Below are 22,505 nucleotides of genomic sequence, written 5' to 3'. Positions count from 1 at the left end.
AATAGGCAATGTAATATAAAATTAATTTTCTTATCTAACAATTTTAATTTTTGGTCTTTGTAACAAATAAGCACTCTATCAGGGAGAGCTTTTGTCTTATCCAAAGACTTTCCTAATGAAGAAATTAGGTAAAACCATTTTCAGGTGACGTAGCTTAAATACTATCTGGTTGTTTGTTTTAAGAAAGAAACAAAGAGAGACAAGGATGGAAGAGAGAGAGAGGGGACAAATTTTTGTTTCCCCAGTTTTAATCCTCATGTAGTAGACTCAGAAAAGTGAAGTCAAATAATAGTATTAAGTGCAGTGATATTTTTGTATTGCTTTAGGGTCCATGCATTTTTTTCCCCCCAGTCATTGTATATTTGTTGCACAGTTTCCATTTGGCCCATCTTTATGCCTTATCAGCCTTTCCATTTACTTTTTTTCCTACCTGTTTTCATTTGTTCCAAGCACTTTGTAATGCTTATTGAAGCATCTTAGGATGGCTGCTTTAAAATCATTCTCGGATTATTCTAACACCTTTGCTCTCTCCATCTTGTCATCTATTGATTGACTTTTTGCCTTTTGTTTGAGATGTCCCTGTTTTTGGTAAAACAAGTGATTTTCCATTTCCAAAATTATATTGTGGTATAACACCTAGGATCCTGTTTGAATCTCACATTTCAGCAGACCTCCTCTTCCGCCACTCTTGGGGTGAAGATGGAGAGTCATCTGGGTCCTGCCAAGTGGGTGTGGACATCCAGACTGCCATGTGGTCTCCAGCGACACCACTGGGGCCAGAGGTGGGGGCCTTTACAGAATGCTTGAAACAAAACAAAACAAAAAAATGATCAAGAAAACAGAAAACTCCACTTGTTCCTGCCTGGAGATGGCCAATGCCAGGACTCTATCTTCTCTGGTACCACTTGGCAGAAGTGTTGGGGAACATCATCAGACAGCAAGAGGGCAAATGTGGGCTCTCTACTCAGCCTTCTGCTGGCAGAGCTAGGAAAAGGCCACAGGTTTTGATTCTTTGTTTTCTTCCTTCCTTTTGTATACTTGACTGGAGTACAGTGGTTATTGTCGAAATGTTTTCTGTCGTGCTGAGCTTTTACATTCCTAAACTTTTGGCCAAAAAGATCAAGCTTTAGGAGGCCTTTATTTGTCTGTACCTGTTAGCATTTTCCAGTTCCCAGTCTGGATTTTCCAAGCAAAAGGAAAACCTAAGGAACTAAGCATCATGTCAGTCCTCAGCTATTGAGGCCCCTTGATTGAAGGGCCTTCATTTCCACCTCTAAGAGATTTTTACTGTTTGCTTTATGTATGATGTTCATGACTTTTAGTTGTAATTAGCTGGGGGAACAGGGAAGCATATCTAGAAATTGGAATTATACTGTTTTCAAAGGAAATATAGCCTTTCTTTTCTCTTTAAGTCTGCAATGACATATGAGAAAAAGATTAATCAAGAGAACAGAAAACTCCATGGTACACTGTTTGTTTTTCTTCCTGAGGTGGATTTGTGATTTAATTATTCTTAGAAACTACAAAGGAGGTTGTTCCAGGAGCCACATCACTGCTACTGGTACATGACTACTCATCGCTCTCTCCAGCAGGCCACTTTTCAGGTGCCACCATTAGAACAAGTGTAAAATGTGCAGGTTGCATCCAGGCCTGGGACAATCTAAGCAAGATCAGAGAGCCGGCAATTTTATTTTTTTAATCTGTGCCAACTTTGGCCGTTTGCTGCTATCTTTTCTTTTGTAGGATTCTCTTCAGTACATATTGTTAAATCCTTCTGTGGCTTCTGCTTTCTGTGCACTCCTATTGCAGATGTAGTATGGCTCTGATATGTGAAAATCCTTCCAACTCTATTCTCTCTTCTGCTCAATTAAAGGTACTTAACCTGTTTCTCTCTCCAGGGGCTCTTTTTGACAGCTAATTATCTAATTCAAACTGATAAGACACTGGGTTGTTAAACCTCCCAAGTCATATACTTTGATTTAACAAAGAGTTTTCTGAAGGCTGTGTTATAACTCTAAGGAGTTTCTGAAGCAGGAACATCAGGCACAGTGATGGACCCATGGGGATGGTGGGGAGAAAAGAGAGTGATTTTGTGCTTAAAGGGTGCAGCATCTCATAACTCACAGCTTATTCGTGTGCCCTGGTTCTGTTGTAAGGATGCTCGGCCACTGTCACACACCAGGTAATCAGGATCTTCTGGGGGACATCAGCACCCAGGCCCCGCCTATGTGCACTGTAAGTCCTTTGAGAACAGGGCATCGCTGACCACTAGAAATTACCCCCCACATGCATTGTACCACCTCCCCTTCCCTATTTTGAATTGGTATTAAAGCTTATTTTAATTTCCACAAGGAGCATCTCTAAATCCGATATGATATAAGAGAAAATTATTTTTTCCTAATGACTGTATATAACAATTGTACTGTCATCCACTCCCTTGGAGTTACTTTTGCTGGAAGGGATCATAAAGTCAGGATTCTAGTAAAAACAAGCAAACTACTTCTGTAGAATTGAAGATATTACATGAATTAGTTAAATCGTGTTTCTCCCTGTCCTCAGTTGCTCCCTCAGTTAATGGCTCCCGCCCTCCCTCTCCCTCCTCTTACCCCCTTTTTCTCTCTCCTTTCTCTCATATGCCTTTGCTACTGTCTTTCCCACTTTTTGGTCACTTCTGCGTATGCTTTCTCTAAGAGAGGCCGGTCTCAGCCATTGATCATTTCTGCCAGTCTTATGTTTACCTGTAAAGGAAGAGTGATTTATAAGCCATGAATTTCAGGTAATTCATGATCTGGCATGGCCATTCTTGCTCAGATATTGCGCCATTCTTCACAGAACCAGGGTTCAGGGCCTGGAGACATCAACTTAACTGAATATGAATGGTCTTGACTCTTGAACTTAGAGTGTAAACTTAGACTGAGGTTTCTTTCATCCAACAGATTTGTTTTGTGAATGATAAATCTGTTGCAGTAGATACATTTCAAACTATTTTCAATGAAAAAGCTTAGATAATAAAAAGGCTTACAAGTATATTTTCAACAGGCTTTTGGAAATAAGTCACTAGTGCACATATTTAGAACTGGGAAATACCTCCCTCCACTCTTTTATAATTAAGAAAATAGCCATTATTATTAAAGGAAGACTGGATTCCTCTTAATCATTCCAATACTAACTGAGTCTTTTATTGTGTCCCTACGACGTCTAAAGCACCATGTCAGGAGATGTGCACAGGCAATAGTACAAATCACAAACTTATCGAGGTAGATTTTAGAAATTCATTTTAAGTATTGAGGAAACAGAAGGTCACAAGAGTTAATGTACTTGGGCCTAAGTCACAGCTGCAAAAGGCAAAGCTAGAATGCAAACAGAATTCAGTCTGATTTGTTCCATTACCGTTGACTGATTCTCCAACTATGGAACAGAGTCAAGTATAAATTTTGGAACACTTCAGGAGTCATACAAAATCTTCTTTTAAGTTTGTAACCACAAAGTGAACATGGTGGCTAGACCTGCCTATGTATATGTAACAACATAAGAGGCAGCCACTCAGAGTTGCAGGTCTAAATGTGTCTTGTGAATAATGAAGAGAGAGACCTTGTTTTCTTGGCTCTTTCCTTTGCTGTCAGCCTTCCCCATTTCTCCTCTCCCCAATTCCTTCTGGTCTAAAGGAAAGGAAATGAGACAAGATTACTCATTTCAGGCAATGTACTCTGCATGATCAGCTCTGCTGAAAGTTTTAGCATGGGAGCACAATGAATGGAACTATAGAAATCTGGATTATCTATGGGTTTCATTTTCTATCTTCTCCCAAGAGAACAGAGTTGGCTGTTTCTGTACAAATTTATCACCTTTCTTAACTAATACATTTATTTACTAGGATTTCTATAATACTTCCCTTCTAGATATGTTAAGACATCTTGAAATGTGGGAGTTTTGTCTGTTTAAGTCGCTCCAGTTTAAAACACTGTAAATCTGTTTAAATAGAATGTCTTTACAGGATAATATATAAAATGATCAAAAGGACCTTAAATGCTGGTTAAAAAATTTAAGAATTGAATGTCTATCTCTGAGTATGAATCATTACATTCAACAGAAATACTTGAAGAGATTTACTAATATACTAAATTTAATTTAACTTTTATCTCAATTTTTTTCTATTTCTAATTTGGTGATTTTGGAGTTAGCTACAGACCTCAATCAAGATTGCCAAACTAGCTGGAAGAAATACAAATGTATAGATGTGTATTTTTCAAGAAAAATAATTTGTAAGTCCATGTTTATCTATGTGATAAATCCAATATTATAACTATAATATTATTTCTAACACTAGGATATTTGACAAATAGACTATAAATTGAAACACCTTTAAAATTATCACAAATGAGAGAGATTGTTTAAATTAGGAAAAATAGTGCTGTTGTTTTGAATATTATTTTACATAATACTTATCTTCAAAAGAACAATACACAGATTTCTTATTTTCACTCTCAAGTTTGCTCACAAAGACACACATTAGAGTAAAACATTATTTAGTTTATAGATCAAACTAAAGTCTAAATAGATTGTTGTCCTTGAATCCTGTCTATAAAAAACTGTACATCTATCATAGCCTTTCTTTTTAAAAGCACTCTGTGATCATGGGAAGATCATTTAAAATCTTTGAACTTCTGCTTCCTTTTCTTTAAAAAATGATTAAAACCACCAGTCTGGTCTAACTCAAAAATCATTTTAGGACCAAAGATGCTGATATAAATAAAAATGCCTTGAAGAACTATGTAACACTCTGCCAGTGGGGGTTATTACAATAAATACACAAACTGAATTGTTAGTCATGGCACAATTTATTGATGGTCACTGGGATAAAGTTCCAAATAACTGATTGTATTTTTAAAATTCAATCTTCAACTTTTGAAATATATCATGTATTTTCACGTGCATTTCTATAAAGCAATAATACATAATGTGGCATTGCTTGATATGATGAGAAGTCACAGTGTAGAATATGCCTTTTATTATTAATGTTCATGAGTATAACAACCAGTATTTATAATAAAATTACAAAAATGATTCCTAGGGGAAAGGGAGATCTCTATGTGGGTAAAACAGATATAGACATGTTCTCTTTATATTTATGAACAAAAGCAAAGGAACACTTATTGTATATGAAGCTATGACATATCTCTCCATAAGAAGACACAAATATATTAAATAAGCTCATAATTTATATTATTTATATGCTACTCTATTTATATCTAATTCAGGCATGTGCCAAAGGTTTAACTCTGCAAAATAAAACTATCAAAGGGCTCCACTAAGGCATAAGAATTTTATTGTTATTTTATTTTTAGAAGTACAGGTAACAACTGTCTCAGGTTATTTTTAAAAACTCAGTAGCTATTTTATACATATCTCTTTTACTTTGATGATTATGCATTACCTTTTTTATGATATATTTTTAATATGCCTTGGAAAAATTACTTTCTTTCCCCTGTATTTTTATTACATATGTAATAATATTTAACAGAGGAATGTGATTATCTATATATATATACTTCACTAAGTAGATGAATTTTCTGAGAGCAGGAAATGTGATTCATTTCTTTTCTAAACCAACAGAAGCTACTCCATTTCTTATGTGCAAAGGTACTTAAAAAAATGCTTGTTGTACTGTGAAATTTTGCAGATGTAGCAAATAGAGTGAGTATGGAATTAAACATATTGTTTTCAGAAATTGTTAATTTCCAACAAGGGAAACCAAAAATACTGATAAACAGATAAAAATAATTATAAAGGAACAGCAATTTAGAACCATTTCTCTTAGAGCCACTCGGGTGTATAGCTTTTGCTCCCCTAAATATTATTAATTTACAAGATAATACAATAAATTATGTTAGATTTTGTTAACTCAAAAAAACAAGAAAGCAGAAAGTTATTTAAAAACACTTAAATATGAAATACTGAAATATGTATTTGAATGAAAAATTCTTAAAAATATGGTATTAAAAATACATGTTCATTGTTAAAAGTACTGAAAATACAAATCATTTTTAATTTTCTTCCTTTGAATATTTTCTAGACATTTGTATCAAAATGATTTATTTTTAAATGCTTATATTTTATTATTAATTTTTACTTTGTAGTTTGGGAGCTTACAAAGTAAGGATTCTGTTATTTAGTAGAAGTAATTATGTGGTGCTCAACAAATGCAGAGGTGTATATGAGTGTGTGTGTGTGTATATGTGTGCACTTGTGTGAAAACAATAGTGTCTTGAATATTTAGGTAGAGAAAGGATTGTCATTAGTAAATGTTTACAAACTAACACAAAATTGGTGATTCTTTCTGAAAAATGGCTTATGCATGGGAAACTAAAATATAAAAATGAAGGCTCTAAGACATTTACCAGGCATGTGGACAATTAGAAAATTATCTTATTAGCTAATTGGTATATCTAACCAACTTCCAATCTTGTTCAGTCACCTTTCCATTAATATGAAAATGTGAACACTTTGAAGCTTTATTAGTTGGCTTAAAGAAAATAAAGTTCCTTTTTAATCTCAGAGTTAACTGTGAGATAGAATCAATGCACTAATTAGCTAAGGGGTTGAAGTTATTTATGTATGACAAAGATTTAATTGATCCAGTTGTATCCTTTAAGTAGAAGACAAAACCAGTTCTAAAAAAATCTTTCCTCTGAAGAACTAATGGAATTCCGTTTGCAATATGAGAAATAAAAAGAACTTTAACTTTTCTTATAATATCCTAATTTGCTCAGTAAAGCTTAAAAAAGTGTATCTGTCATGAAGTGTTGATTCTGCAGCCTCAATTTATTGGTATGAACCCAAATATTATAAATTCACATATTTTTGATATGCCCTGTAGAAACTAGCAAATTTTTTCTGTAAAGAGTAGGTGAGCAAATGGTCTTTGTTGCAACTGCTCAATTTTGCTAATGTATAGAAAACAATCACAGAAAATATGTAAAGGAATGGGAGAGGTGTGTTCCAATAAAACTTTATTTATAAAACAAGAAATTTGTCTTCCTGCTGTTGAGAACCCCCTGGATTAAATTATGTCTCTGCCAATGTAACTAGAAAGTCTAACATTTTAAAATAATGTCATCTTCTGCTCATCAACCTCATTCTTTTCAAACATCAAAGATATAAAGTTTTTATCCAATTGAATTTATAGGATTTAAATATATTCAACATTAAATATATTAAATCTAATCTTAGATGGCTTTTCATGGTAGGAGGTATTAGTTTTAAAAAGAGAAAATGTTTTGATAAGGATCTTTTGTAATCCATACAATTTCTAAGTAAACCATGTTTTCTCAATGCACTGCATTTTCAGCGCAATAATTTACAGGATTTAAGCATGTTCAGTCAGTCATTCTTGAACAAATAATGAATGACTTAAAGAATTCATGCAACTTCTCAAAGTGCTAGCTCTATTAGGACACTGGATAAAGGTGATCTAGTTTTAGTTTACTGACAGGCTGATATGCAAAGAGGCAATGGCCTGACCACATAGGATAATAGAACTCTGGCCCACAACTTCTACAGCAACCCACCCCAGAAAGCCAACTAAAACTGCAGCAAATGACATAAAAAGGTCAATGACGACTAGCTTCCCAGTTTTTTTCCCCTCCTTCCAACACAGAACTAGACAGAGAAAGTCAAATATGCACCACAAATGAATCAAATAAGGTGCCTCACTTGTAATTAGCCTGCCTCCAGCTTCCCTATGCCAACCAGCTCCAAATAGAATGTACTGAAACCTTCATTTTTTTCCCACTATAAAGCTTTCCTACTCTGCTGCCTGCCTTTGACACAGATGATTGTGGCTGACCCCCACACTATAGAAAACTGGTTGGACTTAGTTAGGGAGTCTCTGTGCCTTTCTGCACTATGGTCATCAAAACAGAGCACAGGCTTCAAAACTTGATAGCTTGCCTTCAAGTGGAAATTCTACAGCTCATAACTTGGTGACACTGGGCACTCTTAAAGTCTCATGGACATACTACAAACTCTTCCTTTGAAGGTGTAGTTGAAGTCAGAGAAAACACAGCCATATCACTAGTCCATATGAATAACCTAGCAAGTAACAAACAGGATGTATTATTTGAGAGCTGTGTGATCTGATGGACTCCTCCAGACCTGGTAGCAAGAGACCATGTCTCTTACTATCTTGTGGGCTGGCTCAAAAAGCAATTTTTCCTATTTCTAAAATTCTCCCCTAAGTTCCATCCAACTTCAAATCACACCTCAGAATATATATGCTTATTTATTCCCCATTCTGGCCTCAAAATGGAATTCTCTGAGGAACTTTGGAAAAAATACCAATGTGTGGGCTATGCTCTAAAACAATTGATTTAGAAACTTAGGGTTGGCCTTGATATAAATCAGTGTTTTTCTTGAAGAATAACGTCCATACAGAGAAGATCACATATATTCAATAACTTAAAAACTCCCCAAGTTGGTCATACTATGATATAGCCAGAGGTGAGAAGTCCTGGATAAGACAACAGTAAATATTTCCAGCTAGGTAACCAAGGACACACCACCATCAATTCACATAGGTGATACACTTATAAATTTGCATTGTTTTGGAATCTTTATCTTGACTTATTTTAGAGTAAATTTCTTGATTGTATGTTAAGGAGGATGCTCATTAGTATCTTAATTAATACAAATGTGTTTCCATTTTTAACACTGCTTATATGAAAAAATTTCCGTCAACAATTTTTTTAAATTCTCCAATATATAACTTTTAGGTACCTTGCTATGCCTGCTAGAACACATAACAGGAAACATATTTAATGAACCGCCAGTGTGCTATGCTTATAAAAAGGTACCATAAACATCAGCCACTTCTCAGTGTCTATGAGTCTACTGATATTTTGTTCATTTTGTTTTGTTTTATTTTTATATTTCACAAATGGGAGAGGGGTTGGGGTGAGTAGGTAGGGACGGTGAGGGGGATAAGGTGGCACAAAAAGTCTCAATCACTAGACAAGTTGGTCATGGGGATGGCAGTACAGCATGGAGAATATAGCCAATGATTCTGTAACATCCTCCTATATTGACAGATAGTAACTGCACTCGTCAAGGTAAGGATTCAATGATATGGGTAACTGTTGAACTGCTGTGTTGCATACTTGAAAACAATATAAGATTGTACATCAATTGTGCTTCAACTAAAAAAAAAGTCTATGATAACAGCAGGTTGAATAAAAATCATGGGAGCTTCAGGACACTCTTGCTAAAAAGAGCTTAATCTGGGATTTGCTTCAAACATACTGAATTGGACTTAATGAATGTAGAGCCCTGGAATTTGCCTTTTAAGAACTCCAGATGATTGTGATGCATAATAAAGTTTGATAACTCCTTAACTCATTTTAAGTCAGTTCAGAATTTACTAAATTCCTAAAATATTAAAAAATAATGTGAAGGATAAGAAAAGAAATTAAAGTATAATTTAACCCCTCAGTAATTTTATACTTATTTTAATATATTTCTATTTCTTTTTTGGCCCAACAATACCCTCAAATCCTTAAACAGAACTACTTTGCCTACAAGTTAATTACATTATATTTTACCAACCTCACTACTTGGTTTTAGGCTATGTACCTATATAACTTCAAAAAGCATAGTTGATGGGTCATCAATATCAAAACCATTTGCAGTCTTTTCAAAACCCCTTTCTGAATTAAGAGGAAATATTGTTTGTAAATAATGTATGCCTATCAAGGAAGTAGTGAATATCAGTTACTTCTCAACATTTTTATGCATTATTTAATTTATTTGCAAAATTTCTCTATTATTATTTCCATCTTAAAGATTAAGAAGCTAGGGTGTTAAAGAGCTGAAAAAGAACAAAAACACTAAATAAACTTGGTCAATGTTTAACAAAAGATCATGAGTTCACTAGGTAAAATATAAGTCTTTAGTTTAATAGTCAGTATAGTTGACAAAGAGCTCACCTGTTAAAACTGAAAGCTGGCCACACACTTTAGTTTTGAAAATGGACATAATAAACACTTTAAAAGTCATCTTTCTAATTTCAGTGCTTAATTCCAAGGAAGTTTATAAGAAATATGTATTGAAAATCACTTAAAAACTCCAAATCTACTGAAAATTTTCTGACTGTCCATTTCAACATACAGTATATTTCTAATATTTCATGCATATTTTCACCTTCTTATATTCAGTGAATAATGAAAACCTTAAGTAAAATTTTAAAGAATTATTTCATGAGAAGAAGGGTTAGAAAAATCAATGGAAATTTTCATCAAAAATGAAAGATTTTGAGTTTATAAATCTACTAATTACATTTTTATCATTTGTATCTTATTTTTAGTAGTAAAAGAACTGAGAATATCAGTGATAATAGATACTGACTCAGTACTTCATTTTGTGTCTGTAACATGAGGATGAAATAAGAATATACTGGTTTTAATTTTGTCTCAGAATCTGTCATGTCATTATGTGATATAGTAAGTTGACCCATTTCTTTAAGTTAAAAAACATATTTTCCCATGTAATTAAACCCTTAAAAGAGTTTTTAGATAACAAAATTTGCCTATTTCAGCAAAAATAAAACTAAAGACCATGGAACTATTAAAATAACAAAAGGAATTTTGTTTTTTATGAAAAAAATCACCACTTTATTTGAGAATGCTTACAGTTTTTAATGTCCACAATTCTGAGCGACTATCACAAAGATTCATCATCCACTTAATAAAAAATCATAAAATTTTAGTACTGGAGAAGACTAAAATTATTTAGTCTGACTCCAGTTTGCCAGCAATTAAACTGAAACCCTGAGAAATGAGTGACTTGATGAAGGTCAGAAATCCAGTTATCAGTAGACTCTAGGTTGAAAACAAGGATTTGAACATTTCTTTCTATAATTCATTGTTCCTGAAATAGGCCAAGTGTAGATGATACAATAAATAGTGTTATATGTTTAAAGAAGTGAAACTAACCCTTATTGAAGACTTTCCAGACGTCATACAAATCACCTCAACATCATCTTAATCTTCCCAACAGCTTTATTAAGTAGGTATTATTATATTAAAACCACTTTATAGATGACAAAACTGAGACCTAGAAAGATTAATTAAATTCTCCTAAATTGTACAGGTCATAAGCATCAGACACAAAACTAGAGGCCAGGCAGTTGGAGCACAGAGGAAATACCTATAAATCCCATCCAACTTGTCGTCTGTTAGCCAACCTTCACTTAAACCTTGACATACTGGCCGATGTATCCCTCTTCTTCCAGACATACTGGTCAATCTCCAGGTCTATCAAAAGCCCCAAATTTGTAAATCTATTTATATGTAAGACACTGACAGATGGTAAATATAGACTAATGCCTTCTAATGTTTTTCCACTGTCACAAATTTTTCTAAATAATCAACCACCTATGGGCACAATTGACTAGAGATGTAGTATTTACTGTATTAATCTCCACACTGATAAAGCAGGAATGACTTACCCTTTCTGTCACAGAAGGACTGGATATGCATGAAAATTATTTATTTTTTCACTGGATATTATTTATTGTTTCTCCATTTTGGAAATTCCCCTTCAGAATAGGGTTAAAACACAATTAGAAAAATTACCCAAAAAACCCCCGAAGTTTTTTTCATTCCATTCCATGGAAAACAGAAAAGACTAGCAGATGATCAATCTGGATGATTAAGTCCATATTTCAAAAAGAGTTTGTGGAACAAAGAACCAAAGATGTGATTACCTATATTCTGAAAACTGGTTCTTTTTTCTACTGTAATCTAGTATTGTTAAAATTTCCAACAATAAAAAGGAGCCTATGAAGTTAAAGCCTACTCATTTTCTACATTGAGACCAGAGAGCATGTGTTTAAATCCCAAAAGCTACGTGATCCTAGATGAAACACTTTGTATCTCTGCCTTATTTCTTCATTTGAAAGCAGGTAAAAAATGTTAGCTATTTCCTAAAGCTCTTCTTGTGGTTAGTTGAGTTTAAAAATGTGCTTAGAACAAAGCTCTATTTCTTTCTTTATATTTTTATTTCTGTTTCAGGAATTTGAATAAAAGTTATTATTTTAACTATGTATTAATAACCCCAAGTCCATCATTTCAAAAACTTACTTTCAGTGTCATCAAGAACTTTTGACAGTAGAGTTTACTTTTCAGAAGCATGTCAGTTATTTTATTTCCTTAAAACAGCAATACCTGCTGTTGACAGTAGTGGTACTGCCTTCAGTTTAATGTTTAATGATTGAAAAAGAGCTACACTTCATAACTAATGTGATATATACCCCCTGGGAGTGGAGACTGTCACTTTGGTAATAATATTGCATTTCTAAAATAAGCATCTGAAGCATAATATTAACCTTTGGACATTCCGCACGATGTCAAGATGGCTTTAATGCTAATACAATTGAAAAATTGAAAACATCAAGCGAGCAAGTTGAGCTTATTTCTTAAAGATGCACAGTATCAGCTACCTATTTTGGCTTGTTAAAAAATATCTGAATTTATTTGTTGCTTGGGTCTCATTTTAGCTTAAAAGACTGAATTAGGAATTCCTGAATGTATTTACAGAAGGAAGAGTGACTGACAGGATGTCCATTCTAAGATTTATTTAACTCAATAAAAGGGTAGCTAAAGTACGATGTACTTGGACGACTCAAGGTCAAAGTTCACACTGCTTGAATTGTTGTTTGGCCTCCTCCATGCACTCAGGGGCAAATATTATAAGCCTGGAGAGTAAGGAAGTGAACACTTTAAGAAACCATCTTTCTAAAAGATCTGGGAATTTGAGAACTCAAGACTGCAAACTTTACACCCTGATCACTATAAGTAAGATAAGGGGAGGAAAACATTATTTTCGTCATTCAAGTGAGGAGACTTTATGAATCAACTTTTGAGGCTATCAAAGACTCAGAGAGAAGCCTCAAAAGCAGAGCAACAAAGGGCACCTTTCTTGACCAGGAAATTGTGCTAGTCTGCCCTTCGAATGAAAAACAACAACGAGCAGATATTAAAACAGGAGCGTGGGTAGCAGAGAAGAGGTGGTTCATATGCATGAACAAATGCTGCCAAGGAAATGGAAGGTTCCACATGAAAGCCAAGAGATTCAATTCTCAATCACATTCAATTTCTACCTTATCAATCAGATGAATGGAATTAAAATGAACTTGCTGAGAGGTGGTGTTAGACAGTGGTTAAGAGCCCATTCAAGGCAGCAAAGTAGAAGGATTCAAAGCCTGACTTGGTCATTATAAATGGGTCTGATAATAATGCTGACATCAAAGGATTCTGAGGCAGAGTTAATTTGTGTGTACAATGGGAGTTTTCCAACATTACTATGAAACTTGAAAATATTTGGAAATTATTGTGTCAATTTATCATAATGGTAAATATACACCTATTACATGAGCTAAGTATTCAGTCAAGAAAATTAAAATGTATGTATACAGAAAAAAAACACTTTATGCTAGAATGTATCTTTGTGAAAGTATATATAAAGATGTTTATCATCAGTGTTTTTCTGTGAATTGTCAAATAATGGTTGACTTTTTTTCTCTTTTTAGTCTTACTTTAGGAAACTAATTTTAGAAACATTTTATTATGTAAGAGTCTCTAATTGTTATTTGACTTTATCATGGGAGATCTGAGCAATACAGTGGAGGTATCATGCGTCTGTCAATGACTGGGCATTAATAAGTGGTTCTCCAAAGGGTTCTATTTTAAACTTTCTACACTGTTATGCCGTGTAGGCATAACAAATACTAGGAAACTACTAGTTTCAGAGAAATCTCTGGGAGGAGAAGTTATTCAATCCTTTCAAAAATCCTGTGAGTTCAGTGCTCTAATTTCAGTTGAAGAAATGGAGAAAATTCCAAATCAAAGAAGCCCTGTTATAGAATAAGTGCTGGAGTCATATTAAATGCCTTTATAAGAAAAGGAAGAGGGAGAGAAATTTCTCTCCATACATGCAAATAAGAAGTCAGGTGAGCTAGATGGCTGTCTGCAAGCTAAGAAGAGGACCCGCACCAAAAACTGGATGTGCTGGCACTTGATTTTGGACTTCTCAGCCTCCAGAACTGTGAGAGACATTTTCTTCTTAGCCAGAGCTGATTACGAAATCGTTGAATACAGTTTCTTGACTGAATTGTTCTCTTTTTGTTTTCTGCTTTTGGTATGGGGGAAAGGGGTGTACGTGGGAAAGGGTGTCCACTGGTGTCCAGAGGTCTTCACTGATCTTTGCTTTTGCTTTGCTCAGTTTATCTGATCTCTGATTTAGGAGACTGGTCACCCCTGGCTCGTACGGGTTGTATGTGGTCACCCACTGTTAGAACCCACAGCCTCAGACTTGTGATAGGCACTCAAGCACCAAAGCTTGCGGGTCTATCTGCACTAACCCAATGATATAGGAGGGCTCCTTGCATTTCCACACCTTCACCACATACCAGGAATTGTCTGGGTCTCCTCTGTGCACATGCAGGCCTTGAGGATCCAGGAAACTGCTACAGACACCTGTTTAGTTACACCTCCTATCTGTACACCATTATCCTGCCACTTAGAAGAAATGTCAATATTGGGGTCTCTACCTAAAAGATATAGTTGGCCTCCTTTATATTTATCTAGACTAGATGCCTCTCTTACTGCACTGATCTAGGGCCCAGAGGGCAGGAAAAGTAACTTTTAAACCTTTTTCCCTTCTCTTTCTATATATCTTCTGTTTCCATGATTTACCAAAAAAAAAAATCCTTCAATCAGGAAAGGGCAGACTTTTATTGATTTCCCTAATGAAATAATACTGTAAATAACATGCAAAGGAAATCAACACACACATTTTCTCACAACAGTTCCTGTCTTAGAACTATTATTTTGCTGCAAAATCCTATTTTTACTCTGAGTTAAATTTTAATTTACAGTTCATATTTGCATTCTTTCAAAGTTAATTATAAAATATTTGCCCCTACCTCCACAGAAGGTAGATGGAGGCCTTGGGCTAACTAAGGAGAGAGCCTTACTTGTGAAGGCAAGAGACACATGAAATCCATGAATATATAAAAATATAATGCCAGTTTCAAAATGTATGTCTTCAGTATCAAAAATATGACTGGGACTTCCTTCTAAATGCTCTCCTAAGTGCTGTGTGCCCTTCACCTTAGGGGTTTTGCATTATTCTTACCAGAAATGCCACAGCTCTTACATTTTCTTTTACTTATACAACCAATACACATTTCTGAATTCTGGGTATAAGTTTTGTGTTCAATCAATAAATTGTCTTCAATACCTTCAAAAGTGAGTGATGTCCCCTTATTCAATGTGTAACTGGCAAGCATTCCGACGTGGAAGGTGTGGGCCTGGTCACAGTCTCTGAGGAAAATATAGACAAACATACGGACAAACCAGCAGGGCCAGATAGTACACATTTCAGGCTTTGTGAACCACAGACAGATTCCGTCCCATTTCCCCTTCTCTCCTCCTCCGCCACCTCCTCTACCAACGTCCTTTACAACCTTTTAAGAAATGTAAGAAATTGTAAAAGCCCTTCCAAGCTCACAGACTTTGCTACAATTTGTCCAGTGAGCCTTATTTTGTTGATCTCTGTCCTAGATCAAGATCTTAAAAAAGGAGGATGAGTTTTTGTGCTCACCATCCATTACAGAGGTAGAAATTAGCAACTCAGACAGGAGAGGGAGGGCTGGGGAGACAAAGTGCTGATTTGGTGAGAGGTGAAGAGATTTCTTCATCCTCATTTCAGTCCTCATTTGTCGCCTTCTGCTGTAGCCTATTTGTACAAATGTTTTGGAACTTGGTATCGTTTCTACAGCTTTGTATTATCTTCTCATATGAAAAGTGATTTCTGCTCAATAAGATTAAAATCTCTCTCTTGTGTTTTTTTGGAAACAACTGGGAATTTGGAGAAAAGTTGCAAAAATAGATACAGTACAAAGAAAACATGATTACATTTTATATAGATATACCTATAGTTAACATTTTACCTCATTGACTTTATAGTTTATTTGTTTACTTATTAATTGCTTATCATTTTTCTGAACCATTTGGGAGTGAGACGCATACATCCCAGACCTTATCCTTTAATATTTCAATATGTATTTCCTGAGAATTCTCTTACCTTTCCATAATATAGTGATAATCCAATGTCATGATATAGTTATTCAGTTATAATACAATCCAGCAAATATAATAATCAGGTAGTTACTGAGTCTACCACCCTTATTCCAATTCTGTTACTCAACCCACAAATGGCCTTTACAACACATTTCTTTTTCTTCCAGTATAGGACCCTGGATAAAATTGGGCATTGTATTAGTTGTCAGGCCTCCTTCGATCAATTAACAAAAGCTGTATTTTACCATTCATGTAATTATGATAAGTGATGTACCTATAGGTGGCGGGCTACTGTGTTTAGCCTTTACATTTCAAGAAACAGTTTTACTCAGCGGCCACTCAGGTCCTTCCGAGGAAGCTATGGCCGTGCCAGGCTGAGGCCCTCAGTTCAGCAGGCGACAAACAGCTCTCCTGCAGCTGTCTGCCCAGCACTCGCCTGCATGGACCCCATTTCCCAGGTCGCCTGCATTTACTTGGGCCATGGCTTGAAGGTCACAGAGAAAAAGATCAATGCGCTCATGAAAGCAGCTGCCACAACAGTTGAACCTTCCTGGCCAGGCTTGTTGGCCAAGGCCCTGGCCAGCGTCAGGTCTTGGGGAGTCATCAGCTACGTAGGGGCTGGTCGGGCAGACCCGCCCCAGCTGCCAGCTCTGTACCCCCGGAAGGTCCTGCTCCTGCTCTACAGTGGCCTCAGCGGTGGAGAAAAATAGAAGAGCTGAACTCAAAAAAGGAAAAAAAGAAAAGAAAAGAAACACCAACAGTACAACCAACTACTACCATTCATCTGGACGTTTCAGTGGCAATTAACTAACAGAGCAACAATTCTAAATTCATCCAGTACTTTCTAGGCCTCTATTAATATATTCTCGCTCTATGTATCTATACACTGCTCCCCCTGTGGTGGCAGCCGCTTGAATCTTGGTATACATGCTTGATACAGGTATCTCTGGGTGCAAGTTCATGACCTGTAGCAAGGGTTTTCTTTCTTACTTTCTTTCCTTCTTGTTTTTAAAATTAGACTTTCAGTTTTTGGTTTTGATTCTCACTTGGGCAATTTAAGAAAAAGTAAATGCATACGACATTTTACTTTTTTATATGACTTAATTCTCCTACTAATTAGGAAATTATCTGTGATTATCAGGGCCCCATGTGTTGTACAAACTGAACTGTTTTCCATTTGTCTTTCTTCTTTAATACAACTTACCTCCTTAGAGTTAGTCATAATTACCAACACCTGTGTCAAATGCACTAGTATGAATACATTTCATAATCAGAATTTTTGTTAAGTGGCTTAAGGCAATTATGGTTAAAACGAATTTGTGTAGGTGCTCTCTGACATTCCTGGAAACGTCTTGACATGAGACCCATCTTATCAAGCCAGTTCTCAGTGTTCAATATGTGTGGCAAGTTGGTTGTTCTATTAAGGACAAGGAGTTTCAATTCCTAGAACAAGTGTTTAATTATGAGTCAAAAGTAATTTAGTGGTGCCTGAATATAAAGTTTAATAATGGCATACCAATTTGCATTTAAATATTGGAAAGCTCATTGCATTATGAGTAAGTCTTATAATTCATAAAATAACCTTTTTGAAGAAATATGTCTCGTTGAATAATAACTAGAAATAGTCCCAGTGTTATACAGATAAGCAACTGACACTATCATACGTGAACTTACACAAAAGTTATTTTGCAATTTTTGACCTACCAAAATGCATAATTCAAAAAAATTCACAAATATCAAGAATTTTCAACAGACTAGTAAAACTTCACACATTAAAATATCTATATTGTTGAAATTTCAAAAATGATATAATTAAAAAGTAGATGTATGCCAATCAAAGTAGAAATTTTTTAAAAATCTTCTAATAGTCATTGCTTATCTATGGTATAGCAGAGAGGACACACCATATTTTACCCTTTGCTGTTACAAATACAAAGAGCAAAAGTTCTTTGTTTAAAACTAGCAAAGCATATAAACCAATTTACTGCACTGATGCTTATAATTGACATTTTCTAACCATTACAAAACTCCCATAAGTACAAGATGCCTGCAATTTTCTTGAGGCCATTTGTAACTCATACCAATGAAAAATCATATTTATCTCAACAAAAGCAAAGATTATGATTTGTGCAGCCCAATGATTTCTATGTTCTGAATGCAGATTTATAAAAATACTATCTCTAGAGTTTTGAGTAGTAATTATAAGATAAAACCTCAATGATATTATGGCCAAAAACCTACTGATCTATAATGAGGACTAGCTCTTTTTTTTAAGGAGAAATACACTTATTTAGTTTCCACTTCAAAACCCTACCTCCAGTTTTAGTTTTGCTTCCAAGTCCTGTCAATAAAACTTAAAACACTTTCCTTCTAGTCCATTGAAGAATCATAAAATTGAGAAAGGAGACAGTAACTAGAGTTGGATTTGGGGGAAAAGAATAATTTCTAAATATATTGTTCCATTGTTTTTTAAAATAAATGTTACTTTGCTACATTTTTAAAGTAAGTGTGACTTATTTATCTTTAATTCATTCACTAAAATGAATCTGTCCATTGCACCCATCATATGTAGTTGTCCATAATCAGTACCTGCTGTGATGGGTGGCATTATTTAGAAAGTATTCAAATGTGAGTGAGGTGACGAAGTGACCATCTCTCAGCTCAGTATTGATCATACATCTATTATTATACTGGGAATTAATTTTATTTCTACTCGGTAATACTTCCATCACTGTCATCCTGTACCAGAAACACAGTGTTTTGCTTCTGAGTAAATCAGTTTCTCTTTGAATTGTGTATGCCAGGATTGCCTTTCAGTTAATCCAAGGTAAACTACAAAAGCACATTTGTTTCGATCTTCTGTTTTTAATTATTTTGTTTCACTTTTTATATTCTGTTTCCTCTGAGCACTAAGATCTAATGCAGATCAAGTGTGGAATTACGGAGAAATGAACACATGTTCCTTGCCCTCCATATCCAATTATATATGCAAATTGTACATATTTGACTCTTTAACTCATGGCATCTGTAAGATCAAATATTCCCCTTAGGATATCTGATTTCTTTGTGAGAACAAGTCCTCCATGGTGCTTGTTTTAACATATAAAACCTGTCAGAGAGCAAGTCAGTCTATCTAATTTTATGTAATAATCAACGAATGATCAAAGTTTATTTTTTAGATCAATATCATGATGGTGCTAACATTCAGAGAGATGTTAAAAAGATGTCTTGTCAAAGTATCCTAGATTTCTAAAAAAGTTGAATTCATAAGAAGAGTACATTGGCAGTTGCCAGGGCCTGTTGGGTGGGGCAAGCAGGCAGGTGTTGGTCAAAGGATACCATTTTTTTATTATAAAATGAATAAGTTCTGGGCATGTAATGTACAGGATGGTAACCATAGACTGTAGTAAATACTGTATTGAATACCTCAGAATTTCTAAGAGGAAATCTTGTTCTCCCCAGACACACACACACAAATGATAACCATCTGAGGTGATAGATTTATTAACTTACCTTATTGTGATAATCATTTTACAACAAATATACATATCAAATCATGTTGTACATCTAAAACTTACACAGTATTGTCAATTATATCAGAATAAAGCTGGACAAGAAAAAAGCCTGCTAGATTAGAGCTTCAAAAAATCTGTTTGTCACCACCAACACAGATGTCTCAATGGGGAAATCATTCCAAAGTTTTCATTTCAAGGATAGATGCAATAGCGAGGAAGAGAAAAATCTCAGCAATCTTGGATTCCACATTCTGCTTTGAGGTCCTAAGATATGAGTACATGGGGACAAAAAAGTTGTTTAAAATACAATAAACAATAGCTATGAAGCAGATCCTTTGGCAGCCCGATTCTAGATGAATCAGATAAAACAACAGTACCAATGATATAATATTAATAAGAAATGTGCTTATTTCAAAGAATGAGTTATATACATAAATAGTAACAAAAAAGTTATGATTTATAAAACATTGACACAAGAGAGTAAAAAGGAAAAAAAATGATACTTCAGGTTAAATGCAGCGAAGTTTTCATTTATCCTCTCAGTTAATAGACATTAATTACATTAAACTTAGAATAGTTCAAATTCAAACTAAGGGCACAAGCACAGAGCTCTCTTTGTCTAATGATGCTAAAAAAACAAAAAAATTCATCAACTATCATCTGGACTTTCATTAAGGAAGCACAATTTGAAGTACGTTTACAAATGCAGTTGGTGGGACAATTGTGAAATTTAAAAATTCTCAATTATGTGACTTCAGAATTGTTAATATATTTGCCGATGTTTTATAAAATGATAAACTTACTTCTATCTTGTCTGTAGTAATCTTAACTGTTATATAATCAGAATTAAAGTTATAAAAGGTGTATGTATCAGAAAAAGCCTTCAGAGAAGGGTTCAGCAATACCAGAAAGATTTTAGTGTCTATGAAGAAATAATTGAGTGCTTGACATCTAACTTTAGAGGTCAAAACCTGAAAAGGCAATATCTGAAAATAAACTGATACAAAATTGTGGAATTTTTGTTGGAAGTTAGGTTGGTGGTTTCATAAAACAAATTGGGTATGTGACCTGTATTTCAGAAAGTGCACAGAACAAAGGAAGGCTTAGTTAAGTTAGAAGCCAGTGTAGTCCATGAAATCTTGAAACAGTGGATGGATATGATCGAGGTCACCTATAGACACAATCTAAACAGTCAGGTGGGAGGTGAAAACATGTAACAAATTAAATTCTAGTTTTCTAGTTATGAGAAATGGATATTGGGGGCATTTGGGTCTTTTATAGCTAAAGCCAAATAACAAGGTTAAGCCCATAAACTGACTGATTCTGACAGGGTATACCTTGCAGTTATATTGGTCAGTAGTCTTATTTTTATGTTTATTCTATTTTAAAAACTTACTTTTCAACTGATAAGTAAGGATGTTATACATTAAGGCAAAGTTCAGAAGATTTTTGCCCTCTCAAATGGATTAAGTATCTATCATAATTTCTGAAAACTTAACTTCTGTGATTTGCATTTTATAGATTGTATGCCTACTTGCAGATTCTGTTTGAAATAGTATTTTCAGTTCCTGTCACCAATATATTTAAAAAATTTGGAGCTCTTTTAGGGCTATTTTAAGGCTATTATAATGAGGATTTTTACAGATTGCTTTAATGTGGCCTTTCACATTTACGTGCATAAAATGACCCTCTAGTGACCTGTCCGTTTCAGTAAGGATGACGATAAATTGCATAGTTTCTTTCTGTTAACTCTATGGAGTAGTATGAATAAAGATGATATGATAATATAAATGGGACTTTGGCAACAACAAAAGTGAACATGCACCTCAGTCCACAATACAGTGTGTAAAAAAATATCATTTTAGGAAAAAAACATTTTTTTTCATTTTGCCTCATTTCACCACAGGGGTAGAAATCAAATATCTGTCACTCAGGAATCTTCTTTTCCCCTTGATTGCATATCCAAGATTAAAGTGTATGCTGGCTACGGAGGGTGTGGTTGAGAGGCATCTTGTTTTCAATGTGGTCTTTTACAGGTGAATGCTCAATATCCTGTGATCCCCTGACCAGTGTGGAAGTGTGACACAGGCCTTGTTCATGCATTTCTAGTGTTATTTCAGACTCTGATCATGGAAATCAAACCATGAATACAGAAAGGCATAAACATTTAAATCTTGTGGTGTTTGTGTGTGTGTGTGTGTGCACGTGTGTGTGTGTTTGTATGTGTTTACAACAATGAGAGAGATTGAAACAGGGAGGAGAAAAGGAGACAGAATGTTTTGTTATGTATTTCATTATTATTGGGAAAAAAGTCACTATTTCCAAAATACGACCCCACTATGCAATTATAACCCTTATTAGTAATGAGCTACTATAAACAAAAATATCCCCAGAATATACAAGAGCTCAAACACAAGAGATTTGTTCTTGAATGTCTTTAAGTGCTCATGTAATAATCCAAAGAAGTCATTTCACAGTTAGGTTTTCTCTTACAATAATCCAAGGATTCCATCACTGATACCGTATCATCAGTATCCACTTGGTAGGTGGGAAAAAAAGAGAGTATTAAGGAAGAATATAGGTTTTTTTCTTATAAGGTTTTTTTCTTAGAATGTCATATGTTGCATTTTATTTTTTATGTGTCAGAGCTCATTTATAAAACCTACTTAATTCCAAGGGAAGGTGAAAATGTAATCCACGTAGTGTCCAGGAAGACAAAAGAGTTTTAGAAGATAAATAATGTTCTCTGCAATGATCGTCATTTTTGGTTGCTAAATATTTCTATGCCCCATTTTACACATGGAACATACTTATCCACGTCTCCAAACAGACAGTAGCTCCAGCCAGTTACTGC

Source organism: Manis pentadactyla, chromosome 19 (assembly GCF_030020395.1).
Source record: "Manis pentadactyla isolate mManPen7 chromosome 19, mManPen7.hap1, whole genome shotgun sequence".
NCBI classification, from domain to species: domain Eukaryota; kingdom Metazoa; phylum Chordata; class Mammalia; order Pholidota; family Manidae; genus Manis; species Manis pentadactyla.
This window is presented reverse-complemented; position numbering follows the sequence as displayed.